The following is a 13,756-nucleotide window of genomic DNA, read 5'->3' on the forward strand; positions in this document are numbered from 1 at the left end:
TATCATCTTATCTATTTGCCTTAAAAACAAGTCTTTTTGGGAAAAGCAAGGGGAGAAATACTTTCATTCAGGTGAAATCATTATTATCCCACTTCAAGTTGTCATTCTTTTGGGGGAAAGGGGCGTTCTCTAGGGGAGATGTTGGGTTGCTCATTTTAATCTTTGTTGCAAGAAGATGACAAGTATCACTTTCCCTTTACCCCAGTTCATGGTGGAGAATCCTACCAATTCTTTATAATTATTACAAGATGCAAGGAAGCTATTCACTGGCAGTATTACATCAGGTGGTAATGAATGTAAGCATTCTTTCTTAGTGTTTGTCAGAGCTTTTTGATACTTGAAATGAATTCCTCTTCACAAGGCAGTAGGAAATAAACAAAAGGAATGAATAGTGTTTTCTTTGCCATGATAACTCCTCTGACTTTTTAATGAAAATATAATATTAATTAATAGATAACACTAATGGAGAATAACACAACCTGTCAATTTTTCCCTCCTATCAGAAATGATGTTTTTAAATTTCTTACTAATTTATTTATCTCTGTTCAGCTTCAGATCCCTCTCGTCCCTCTTTGAAGTCTTAAAAGAACAAAGTTGCTATCATACATCAGAGCTCAGAAATTGTCTTCCAAATCCCTGATCAATTGAGTGATCCAAAGGGTAGCAAAACCCAACATTTACATAAACTTTCAGCATAGAATGTGCCTTTAACATGGGTTTTCTCATTTATCTTCAAAAACTTGTGAGGTAGATGCTACTCTTATCATCCCACAATTCAAAAATGGGTTTTGTGAAGTTGACTTTTTCCCTCAAGATCTCATATTAAGCAAGTGGCAGAGTTCAGAATCAAAAGACTGGCTTCAGTGCTTCTGCTTTTTAAATTCCCCTGGACTAGTTTTTTCTTTTTCTTTTCTGAAGTACTGTGCAGAAAAAAAAGCAATGGCTCCTTGCCATCAGAAACAGTCAAAGGGGAAGGATGGGTTTCTCAGATAAAGCGATGTTGACCACATGTGCTCACTCAGGCAGAAGATCCACTGCAGAGAGTTTACCTCTTTCAGGCTACAATGAACTTTGCAGGCCAAACAGTTCACACCAGAGAGCACACAGCTTGTAAACCAAGGCAAGCATTCAAACTCACTTACATAACCCCCCATTCCTTTCTCTATCTCTCTCTCTTCTTCTCCTTCTCCTTCCCCTTCCCCTTCCCCTTCCCCTTCCCCTTCCCCTTCCCCTTCCCCTTCCCCTTCCCCTTCCCCTTCCCCTTCCCCTTCCCCTTCCCCTTCCCCTTCCCCTTCCCCTTCTCCTTCTCCTTCTCCTTCTCCTTCTCCTTCTCCTATGTTGGGCTCTGTCTCTATACTTGCAAGGTCTTGGTAATCTTGGGTATTTTGTGACTTAAATGATCTGATAGCCTTGCATTGTCAATTCAACAATTGTAATTAACCCAAGTAGTGTTTTTGAACACTTAGGATGTGTTAAAAATGCTCCGAAGTACCCCAGATAGTGTATTATATAAAAGAGTAGGATTATACTACACTCTTGATATATAGAAAACTTCCATCTTAGCTGCCATTCTTGGTCCTGGATTCTCTTGGACAATCTTGGTCTGTTGTAGCCCACATTCCCATGTAACAGTGTTGGTGATGGTATCCTTGGAAAGACTCAGTGAAGGTTTGGTGCTGATAGCTGCCATTAAAGCAAAGATGGTTTATGGGTCAAATGTCTGAATGAGTCTTAGATATTATTTTCAAAGTCTAATGAGCATTCTTTGACTTTTCAGAAAAGAACAAGGTTGTGGGGAAGAGATACAAATTCAAAAGGCCTCTTTCTGCCTTTTCTCTCTGGTCCTTCCATCCTGAATGCTAGCTTAGTGGTTTCCAGGTGCTCTTTTATAGACCAGTATTGATCCATGATTACATTATTCAAGCCTTGGCAAAATAAGAAAAATGTGTTCATAAATATTGTTTCAGGAAATTATGTTGGTGACAATGACAGTTTGAGAAGAAAATAATTGCTTGGCAAGGTAAAGTTTTACAATCTTTTGTTGATTCATTACACTTTTAGGGTCTCTTTTCCTGGCCCGTTCAATACAACCGTCTGGGCACTGCTCTTTCAGCTTGCCAGGGTGTTAACTCACTGAATCGGACAATTGTTTTGGCTCTAGAGACCAGGGTCTAGACAGATGCTATAATGGTCATTTTTCAAATTTGCAGACTTGAGTATATGACTTTCAAAAGCATAATTAGTGTCAGAGATGCCATGAATGGCGCAGGGCATGTTGTGGTCTGAGACCCCAGTGATGCCATTTATACAACAGTAGCTTTTAGATATGTACATGGAACCCATGGAGTTGTGTTATGCCCACCTTTTCCAACCTTATGTGACTGTCTGGGTCACTGTGGTCAAATGTGACTTTTATCTTCCCCATAATTAGCTGCTTCTTGCCACAGACTCTATTTGTTCCCTCCTTGTACCTACTGACGACTTCCAGTGTCACTTTATTCTTGTGACTCATTGAGAATCTAGTGTTTGTTCTCCATTGAAAGTTGATCTGAGGCTTTATGGCAAAAAAAAAAAAAAAAAAAGATACTGAACTGCAGTATTATATGTGATTTTCTAAAAGTGTTTAAAGGAAGTAGAATTAAGAGTGAAAAGAACTTGATCTGAGAATTGTTAACAGTGTGACCTTGTGGTAGATGCTTAACTTCTTTAGAGTTTTAATTTTCTCATATGCAGAATGGAGATAACAATGTACACTTTGCAATTATTTTTCTTTGGGTAAAAATTAGATGAAATAATAATAGATGTGGAATGTTTGAAACAGGGTCTAGCACATATTAGCTGCCCTAAAAATGAACATTATCTTTTCCTCCTCATCCTTTTCATCTTGCTGTTGAGCTCTGTTATTGTAAGATTTGCTGTTGAGCTCTGTTATTATCAGTATTGCTGCGTCATATTTTAAAAATGTTTTCATTGATTTTTTTTTAGAGAGAAAGGGATAGGGGAAAGGGAGAGAGAAATAGAGACATTGATGAGAGAGAAACATTGATCACCACCCACTGGGGATTGAGCCAATAACCCGACATGTGCCCTGACCAGGAATTGAACCTGCGACTTCTTGGTGCATGAGTGGATGCTCAACCACTGGGCCATACCATCTGGGCTGTTATGTCTTCTTGGTAGATTGACTTTCTCAGCATCCTTCTCTATATCTGGTAATTTTCTTTTCTCTGAAGATCACTTAATCTGATATTAGTATAGCTAAGCAGCTTTCTTTTGATTGGTGTTTCCATTGTATATATATTTGCTACTTTATTAATATATTTAAAATAAGTTTCATGTAGATAGCATATAGTAGGGTCATTACAAAATTTATTATGATGATTTCTGTTTTAATTAATGTATTTAAACCCTTTATATTTAATGAAATTCTTGATATGTTAGGATTTAAGTCAAGTCTGTCACTTTGTTTTCTTTGCTTTATGTTTCTCCTTTTCCCCTTTTCTACCTTACCTATGGGTTACTTGAACATTTTTCTGTGTTAAATTTTGCTCTACTTTAGTGTTTTTTATATATATCTTTATAGAATTTATTTTGGTTTATGCAACTTTATTAAAGAAAATCAAATCAATTACTAGCAGAGCTATAAGTTAATCACTCATCTATTGACAACTTGCATCATTTATTCAGTGCTATATTAAACAGTTTATTGGAAGGTAGATTAACTAATAGCTCTAAGCCTCCTGACAATTTATGTAAAAAATTTCAAAACGTTTGAGACCCTATTTTGGAATACAAAGTATGTTTGACTTCCAATTTCCATTCTCTGTAGAACAGGTCATTCCTTTAGTGACATGCACAAAATACATCACATTTTCTGTTCTGTTGATGCTATAAATTCAATACCAATTCTCTAGCCACATTGGTTATGAGCATAAAGTATACCATGGAACCTCAGATCTCTAACACTGAGAGGCTTAAACAAGAATGGATGCTGCTAGAATAATGCTGCTTCCTTTGATGGGACAACAGAGCATCCATCTTCTTCCCCCTGATGATTTTCTCAGCATGTTAGAGCAGTGAGGAATGGTTTTAGTATCATAACTGAGTTAGAGTGAAGACATTGTCCACATCATACACATGCTCCATTTAAAAGAAAATTCTGACTCTTGGGCAACTGTTCTCTTATAACTACTTTCCAGTTTCTAAAAGCAGTTACTTTCCAAATTGGGAAGAAGTTAAGTCTTTTCAGATGAGCATGTGGATGAATGAAGGGAGATTAAAAAAATAATTTAAAATAGGCGAGGAGAGCAGCTGGAAAGGAAATTTTTAAAAAAAGGAGCAGTAATTCAAAGTTTATTCCAGCTATAATCTAGGCTATGCTCATTAATTAATTAATTAATTTTTTGTTAATCCTGTTAACCCTCTAATCCACACATGAGGATATTTTCCTTTTTTTTTTTTTTTTGAGAGAGAGAGAGAGAGAGGCAGTGGAAGGGAGAAAGAGAGTGAGAAAGCAAGAGAGAGAGAGAGAGAGAGAGAGATATTGATGTGAGATAAACATCAATATATTTAAATATATTTAAATATATTTAAATATATGTAGGAGGCAACCAGTTGGGGTTGCCTCCTACATATACCCGACTGGGCTGGGGATCGAACCTGCAATGACCTACATGCCCTTGATTGGAATAAAACCCACAACCCTTCAGGCTGAAGCTCTTACCACCAATATAAACCAGCTAGGGCAGTTATTCTTATTTCGAAGTAGCATCACATGACATACTTCTGAGTCCATCCCCAAGATATTCTGTCGTACTTATTTCCGTCTGTTTTATAGATCCCTGGTGATCTCTGGTTACTAGGGGTCATCTGGGTTTGGATTACATAGCAGTGAACAAATAGATAGAAGAACTTTAGAAATAGTCAAAGCAGGAGACCATTGTGATCTTAGAATATTGAGACAAATGCTGTCATTACTGTTGATATTTGGATGATAAATTTTTGTAAATTCAACCTTACTAGCAGATGGTTTGAGGGGATAGTCTGTAGGAAAATGAATTGTCAAAAAGAATACAGTGCCTTTATATGGGCTGTCATTAGGTCCCATAACTGTGGCTTGCCTATGGGACATTAGAATTTTTGAAAATAGTTTTCTCAACGGTTGCCCTAGAGATGACCTTATATTTATTATCTTCTAAAGATAGACTAATTTATATGCCTGAAGTTCAAGTCAGATATTTCAAATCTCCCTTTACCTTTCTCTGCCCTCCCACTGAATTATGGGGAGAGAAAAGAACACATTATTAATACTCATAAGTATTCTCAAGTAAATGTGTAAATTGTATGCTTGAGTATGTATTTTAAATTACAAAAATAAAAAGTTGTTAAATATTGGAATTTCTTACCACTACCTGCCATCACCCTTTGTATGTGCTTTATTTTTGCTATTGATTCTACATAAAATTATATAGAGATTCTATTTTCAAAATAGGATTATTTTTTATTTGATTAATTTCCAGTGTTCAAGAGCCTGATCACTATGTGTTTATTGACCAAATTTTAGAAACAATGACAGCTCAGGAAACAGAATTTATTTCTTCCAAATAATCTATTTACAGTCAGAAGAAACCTCTCCTGAATTGTGTTGTAATTATTTCGTTGCTTTTAAAAATATTATTACCATCTACTTCTTTCTGTTTTTGCCTGATTTTGAACTTTATGTAACTGGAAATATCCATTTATATTATTTTGTGTCTTGCTACTTTTGCTTAATATTATTGTGAAATTCATTCATGGGGTTTTAGGGTAGATATAAGTTAACAGAATAATTGGAAAAATATTTGAACGGAGATTTCAAAAAGGAGGACACTTAAATGGCCAAAATTATATTAAAAATGTACAACCTCATTTGTAATCAGAAACATGCAAATAAAATAAAAAACCACTAAACAATACCACCATTTACCTGCCAGACTTGAAAAACATTACAAATGTGACATTTATTTTTTGTTGTTGTTGGTGACAAGGAATAGCAGTAAGGATTGCAGGTGGGTGCAAAATTTATAGTGCAACCATTTTTGAAACCCCCCTGGCACAATGTGGGGGAAGACCTCAGCAGTTCCTCCCTTGCCTGTGTATCATAGAAACTCTGAGGCACATGTGAATCAGGATTCCTGTCAGTAATATTTACAGTTGGATTATTCACAGTTGCTCCAAACTGGAAAGAACTGGATAAATCAGTTGTAGTAGATTCATACAATAGAATGCAACAAAAATGAGCACAGTGACATTCACTTTATATTTCTCCATTTTGTCAGTTATGGACTATGGCTAGTGACATTTTGGGAGTTTCCTCCTTCAAACTAACATAATCTATAGGAATGCTCCATTTCTCATGTTGAAAACAGTTCACTGTATTTATTTATTTACTAAAGGCCCAGTATATGAAATTTGTGCACAAGTAGGGTCCCTAGTGGCTGCTGGCTGCCAGCTGGGGCCTCCCTTTCGCAGCTGCTGGCTGCCCACCATGGCCTTCTTTCATTCCACGCTGCCCACTGGTGGTCAACACACGTCATAGTGAGTGATCAAACTCCTGGTCAGTCTAACTCCTGAGGGAACACTTTACATATTAGGCTTTTATACATATAGATTTTGAGGTAGCATCACATGGCATACTTCTGAGTCCATTCCCAAAGAAGTCTGTCGTACTTAACTCTTTTTTAAAAATAATTTCTCTTTATCTTTTTGTTAATCCTCACCCAAGAATATCTTTCCATTGATTTTAGAAAGAACAGAAAGGAGAGGGAGAGAAACACAGAGAAACATTGATGTGAGAGAGAGACACATGGATTGGTTACCTCCTGCAGGGGCCCCTACTGGGGTGGGGGATCTAGTCTGCAACTGAGTTACATGCCGTTGACTAGAATCAATCCCAGAACCGTCAGTCCTCAGACTGACACTCTAACCACTGAGCAAAACCAGCTAGGGCTATGCTCATTTTTTATTCAAATAAAATCTAAATGACTTGCTGCATATTTTTTCCAGCTCAGAGAACAAAGCAAAGTTTAAAATTGTGGTGTTCTCAACAGGTCATCGCAATGTGATCCCACCTGTCACATAGCATGTGGTCTCTGACTTTTGAAAAAAGCTCTTTGGGAATTTCAGAGAACAAAATGCTTCTGAGATCGAGGTAGCAGACAGAGTTCATCTGAAAGGGAAAATACTATTTGGTGTTTATTTTGAGAATCTATATCTGGGAACATTTGAAAATGAATTGTTCAAAAATTTGTGATTGGGCTTAGAAGCTGATGAATGAATTTTGCAATCTTCGAGTCTTTTTATTTTTACTTTTTAAAAGTCCATACAAGATTAAGGAGAAATGGGGAAAAGGTGAGCACTCCTCCAAGTTCTGGTGGAGCACTAGGCATTCGACATCTAGTTTAGACTTAGGAGATTTTATTCCAAGCTTTTGGAAAGCGATCTGATATTTGCTCACAGCTCCCTTTAGCATCAGTTTACAACTGCTCGAGCAGCAGTTTGTGTTTTCAGGGGGCAATTCTGTGTAACTAGGCACTGCAGGCCTGGCAAAGCCTGGACAGTGCTCTGTAAGTCAGCTCTAACCTATTAGCAGTGGGATAGCAATAGCAGCCATTTACTCACCTGCCTTTGATAGCATTTTCTAAGTCTTCCAGCCACACATGCCAGGCTTAAATGGCAGCAGACCAGGATTTTATGCATATTGGAGACATTCAATTATATTTCCAAGGGGGAATTTGGCATTCAAATCCAAGCTTCCTTTTGCCTCCAGGTATAATAGAAAAGCACTGTAGCGCAGAATAGATGTGTCAAGGTGTCTTCCGGAGGGGAGGAAACCCAGGCTATTAAATGAAGATCATAGAAATGTCTGCTAGGATACACCCCGAAGACTGTCTGCCTGGTCTTATTTCCTCTGCTTTGGCTGATCCAAGGTCCACCCCACAGCCTGCTGGACTGAGGCATCTGTAGTGAATCTGGCTCCAGTTAGTGCTCTCTTTCTGGATTGGAGCGTTTAACCTCAATTTACCAAGTGTGATCCCGATCCCTGTGGATAAGCCTCCTGCCATCTGGACCACGGCTACATAAATTCTGAGTGCTTGGCTGTATTGCATTAGCGGCCTGGTCAGCTACCGGATCTTCAGTTTTCCCATCTGTAAAATGAAAGAATTAGACTAAATGGCTCTTGTATCTAGATTGATTAGCTTTGACCTGAGCTTGTCTTTTGACAAGATGCCTTTGCCTTCCAAGATAGATTTTTTTTTTTTTTGCATTCGGGCTGGAAACTGTTAGCTTAGCAAAATATCCCAAATTGCAAAATACCCTAATCTTCTGCCTATTCCTTAGCTAAACATAGTCATTTCCTGAGGATCCAGCAAGCCGTGTACTAGTGTCAGTCCTGAATATCCACAAAGGCAGCTAACAAGGAAAATTACTTATAATGTTACTTTGTAATAATTTTAAGATCAGGAGTTCTTAACTTAGGCCCAGGAACTCCAGAAATATGTGTGTGTGTGTGTGTGTGTGTGTGTGTGCACGCGCGCGCACGTGTGTGCATGTGTGTGTGTATGCCAGTGCCTGCCTCCTCATTTTCTTCATGAAAGAGGGTCCAATGCTTTTACCAGTTTCTTTGCTCAAAGACCTGAGAACCTCTGATTTGGGGTGTACCTTGCACAGTAAGAAAAGCATACCTACATTTGGGTAAAATTTATAAATGTCAATACACTGTATATTGGACATATGGATTTATGTGTTAAGCAAACATCTTGCTATTTTTTCCCCTTGTAAAACTCCAATATACGAATTTAATGCAGGACATCACAAGCAAACACCTCCATGATTGCACTTATTTCCCTTCAGTGTTGGTTTCTATCTCCTTTCCTCTCCCTCTCGTTGCCTTTCTCACATCTTTCTTTCTCTCCCTCACTATTTCTTTGATCGTTCTTCTCTTCTTCTGCCCCTCTCCCACAGTTTTCTTCTCTATCTCTTTTTGTCAAATAGTTTTAGGGCAGAAGTGACACCTTCATTACAATTGTATTCGCAGCTCCCAAGTCACTTCCTAGCATGTTGTAGTTCCTAAAAATATTATTGCATGAACAAAGCATCCAGAACTGAGATAGCTATTAAATCAACTATAAGGCAGTCAGGTTGGATCTGGGAAAGTGTGGAAAGTATTCCTCAGGAAGAGTTCTGGATTAGAAAGGTATGATTTGTGGATTAGAAATCATCTAATCCATTTGTAGATTAGAAAGGTATGATTTGCTGAAAGTGATGCATCTTCTCAAGTACGAGCAAGACCCCAGGGTTTTGAGATGTCTGTTGTGGTAGCCAGTTTCCAAGGTGGCCTCTAGTGATCCCTGTATTCACACCTTTCGTTAGTCTTCTCATTGTACCAGGGTCGGTCTGTGTGACCAGTGGCCTGTGGTAGAAATGATGGTGTGCCACTTCCAAGATTAAGTTATAAAACAGTACAGTCCCTCCCTCCCTCCCTCTCTCCCTCTGACCACTACTTGCTCTGGGGAAAGCCATGCCATGAGAAGCCCTATAGACCCACAGGAGGAAGCATCCCCTAAACAGCCATGTGAATGAGATAGGATCCTCTAGACCCAGTCAAACCTTAGATTATGTAGCTGATACCTGAGAGACCCTGAGCCCAAATCACCCAACTAAGCCATTCCTAGATTACTGACCACCAGAAAGGGTAAAATCATCGACATTTGTTGTTCTAAATTGCTAAGTTTGGAGTAGTTTGTTATGTAACAATAGATAACTAGTACAGTTTGGGTGACACCTCTGGGTGGTGGTAGACAGAATTAACAAGTTGACATTAGCTAAGCTTTTACTTTCTGTTTTGCTGATTTATACACAGGCTGGGGCAGACACAGCTCTGACAGATTATGTCCTTGGGGAAATAATTTTTCTCTTTGGAATTCCTGTTTATCATACATATAGTGAAGAAATTGACATAACAGCACTGTATAATGTTTCTGTATGAAACTGAGTTCTATAACTCCTAATGAGGCCAGCGTCAACTTGTTTCTATAAAGAATATTAATTTTTCTCTATTTAACCACAGGTATGTTAACTTGCACACTAACATAGAATGCCCTCATTTACAATCTAAGGAAGTTATGCTCCTCACAGTCAGGACTATCTTGTGCATCCCTATAATGCCTCTTTTAGTACCATGATTGATATATGCCCAGTTTAGTAAGTATATGTTGAGAACCTGAATTGCTGGATAATTGGAGCATCTCCTTTCATGGGTATTACCTCCACTGATATTGTTTTTGGGACTTGGTGCAGGTGATTGTGCTCTGAGAACTTTGGCTATGGAGTCCAATAAATTTTGCTGGTATTTTTGATAGGCAGAATCATCCTGCTTATCACAAAGGATGAAGATTAGAAGCGGGGTGAGAGGAGGGATTAAAACTAGGTTGATCAGCTCTGGCTGATGTGGCTGTTTGTTGATCATCATCCTGTGCACCAAAAGGTCTCTGGTTCATTTTCTGGTCAGGGCCACATACCCACGTTTGGTCCCCAGATGGCATATGTGTGATGTTTCTCTCTTTCTCTCTTTAAAAATACACCAATAAAAATATATTAAAAATACACAAAAAATAGGTTGGTCATACCCTATTGTGAGTTTGTTACCATCTTATATCATCTTTGAGTCTTTATCCAATTTATATCTATATCTTTATCTATACCTGTATCTGAGTCTATATTTATTCATGGACATCACATCTATCCTTAGATATCTCCGTCTATTTAAAATCATTATAATTAGTATGGGAGATCTGTCCTAATCTTTAGCAGGCCATTATTTGTTACATCTGTCATTCTGCTACATTTCAGGAAACTTTACCAGAGTGAAGCATCTGTCTACTACTTACATATAAACAAATCAAAGTGAACATATCTAGCACCATCATTTTTTAACATCATTTTTTTTAAAAAACTTGGAAAGCCTTATCAATAAATGATATTGTTGTCATGGAACGTGTGCAGTGTAAATGCATTTTCCACCAGCTATGCATTAGGCTCTCACAAGGGCAAGGGAAATTGAAACTGTCTTTCTAATGGATCATAAATCTTGAAAATGATTTGAATTCATGGATTAAATGTCAGCTTTGAAAGCATTTGCTGCTTTATCTTGGATCTTAAAGGAAAGAACATTTCTATGACAAATCCAATTAGTGCATTTTCATATTCTACATTGTAGTTTTCCAGAATAATATTCTTCAAAGAAATAATATGGCAGCCAGATAATCCTTCCTATTAGATTTTATTTTATTTTATTATTAAGCTTCTCTCTGCTGAATTAGAAAACTCTCGGAGATTAAGAACATGAAGGTGAGCGTTGTACTAACATGTCGATTGTGATAAAAAATTGTGGATCGCCCCATAGAAATACCAAATATTATGTTAGCTGCTAATAAATGGCTAACTCAGCTGTATGGCGTGACTGGGATAAAATCCGAATTCCTATATAATTTCCTTCACATTTCATTGCAGCGTCTGAGAAGGTAATAACTTGACTTGGCATAACTTTGGCAACTTCAACAAGTTTTTCCTCACCCAAGCACAAATGAAAAGCTTTCTATAAAAACAAGCAGCTTCCCTTTTTGTCTGGGGACTTGTTCCAGACGCTGCCTCCCATCCTTTAATTAGAGGTCTTACACACTCTCTCTCTGACCTATTTTCTGTTGCTTCACATATTCATACTATCTCTTCCCCGAGTCTCGCAGGCTGACAACATCTTCTGATCTGCACCAAGGATCTCTTTTAGATACCATCTTCCTTGACTCCATCCTGTGTAAAAGTGTTGCCCTTCCTCTGTTTGACACCAAGACACCTCTGTCTGAGTCAGAGCCCCGTGCTCTTCTCTCCAGCTTAAATCAGAGAAAAGAGCTTTTGTGGTTTGCTCCATGACCCGATGCCCACGGTGCCATTTTAAGGAAGACTTGGGGCATGATGCACATTTCCTCCTCTAGTTGAAATGTTAGTGGCAGTCCAAGGCTTTGTGATTGCATATTGTCAAGGTCATTAGTTTTTATAACATAATCTCAGGCTCATGAAGTTAGATGCTCTATAGGGTTTTTAAGAGGTGGATTGTGTCTAAAATTGGTTGTAAAATACCACATTGAGCTATATGATACTTGGCCCTTTGGCCAGACTTTCATGGTTAATGGTGGCTAGCTGCCTATCCTTCAGAATTCTCCAGCTCTGATGCACCCAGAAGGAGTGGTTTCTGTGGCTCTTTAAGTAACACTGTCTTAATTTGTACAGTGCATTTTAACTTTCGTATATATGCTTCCTTCTACCTGCCTCGATGTAGATGGGCATGAAACCGACCCCATCTTCATCAATCCAGCATGACACAGGCTTATCATTGTTGGCTCTCATCTTTCCAATGAGGGTGGGGGGCACTTTGGTTATATAGACTTCATTATCCTTGATACCTGAGTTCATTCCCTGATCTTTAGAAAATAGTGTACACTGTCTGCTTGGTTCACTTGAAGATTAGACCTTCATGGCTAAGTTCCCTATGTGCCTACACTGTTACACCATCTCTCTGTTATTTGACACCTTATCAACAAGACTCTATTTCCTAGCATTTATCCTCCACTGTGGTGCAAGTGGAATCCTTTATAAATTTCTTGCATATTGTTTCATCTTCCCCAGTTTTTCTCTACCCCTACCACTACTACTTTCATTCATTCAAAACTATTTTTTTTGAGCATCTGCTATATCTTAGGCATGAACAAAACAGGAAATCACTTGCCATGGAACTTGCATTCCCCTGGCAGCTGTGACTCTCTAAGACCATTGGCTATAACCCCTGCTTCTGGTCCTTTTCTCTCTTCTCTCTGACCAAATGTTTCAGCCTCACGAGAATCTATCTCTTCCACCAGCCTGGCTCTGCCACAAAAGATACCAAGCGCAGGTTCCTGATTCTGCCACCAGATGCAGGGGACCTGTTTCTGGTGTCTCACTTTGCCTATTGGAGCACACTTTCATGACAGAAACATTAGGATAATATGAACAATTATAGTGATAGTCGAGTATTGTTAGTACTTTTCTTCAGCTACATTACAGATTTAAGAAATAACTGTGTGGGCTGTCCTCAGCACTATTGATTGCAAATGTAACCTCTGGTTTCCCACCAGAAAGTTTCCAAGCAGATTGCTGAAATTCAAGGTTATCAGTAAGAAGTTTTTTTTGTATGCCATAATTTAAGATGGTGATGATGGCCTTGAAGCTCCCTAAGATTCAGAAATGGCATCTAAGTTATCAAAGAGTGATTACCTATCCTTTAATCTATTTTTAGATTTATTTTTCTATATTCTATTTCTTTGAAGAGTGGTAATCTTCTATACAGGGTGAATATAATAACTCAATTGATTTCTTCACTCCCCAATAAAACCTCTATCATTTGACCAGATGAGATAACAAAAAGTTTACTATACTCAGGAGCCTCCTTGGCAAAATAGAAACCCATGATTCTAGGTTATCTTTGAAGCCTGGGAAAAGTAACAGAGATGAATTGTCTCATCTCTTTGACCAAACAGCCTCTCCAGAACAAAAACACTTTTTGAAAAATGAGATAAAATGGTGTCTAGTGAGTCATGATTTCGGGTTAGTGCAAGCCCGAAGCACCCAGAAGTGTCTGCTTTGTGCGTCTCAATTAGCTGTATGCATTCATGGGGCTTCTCTGGTT

At 38.2% G+C, this 13,756-nt stretch overlaps 1 protein-coding gene and 1 pseudogene across 2 annotated transcripts in view; one reads left to right on the top strand and one right to left on the bottom strand.

Annotated features, from left to right (window-relative positions):
* Positions 1 to 13,756, top strand: part of RAB5A (RAB5A, member RAS oncogene family) — a 410,882-nt gene that overhangs the window by 314,965 nt on the left and 82,161 nt on the right. The window lies entirely within an intron of this gene.
* LOC311631552 (ubiquitin-conjugating enzyme E2 D3-like) lies at positions 4,771 to 5,131 on the bottom strand (annotated as a pseudogene). Its single transcript has one exon. The product of its transcript is annotated as a ubiquitin-conjugating enzyme E2 D3-like (transcript).

This window comes from Pipistrellus hanaki, assembly GCF_964339955.1.
Source record: "Pipistrellus hanaki genome assembly, chromosome: 13".
NCBI classification, from domain to species: Eukaryota; Metazoa; Chordata; class Mammalia; order Chiroptera; family Vespertilionidae; genus Pipistrellus; species Pipistrellus hanaki.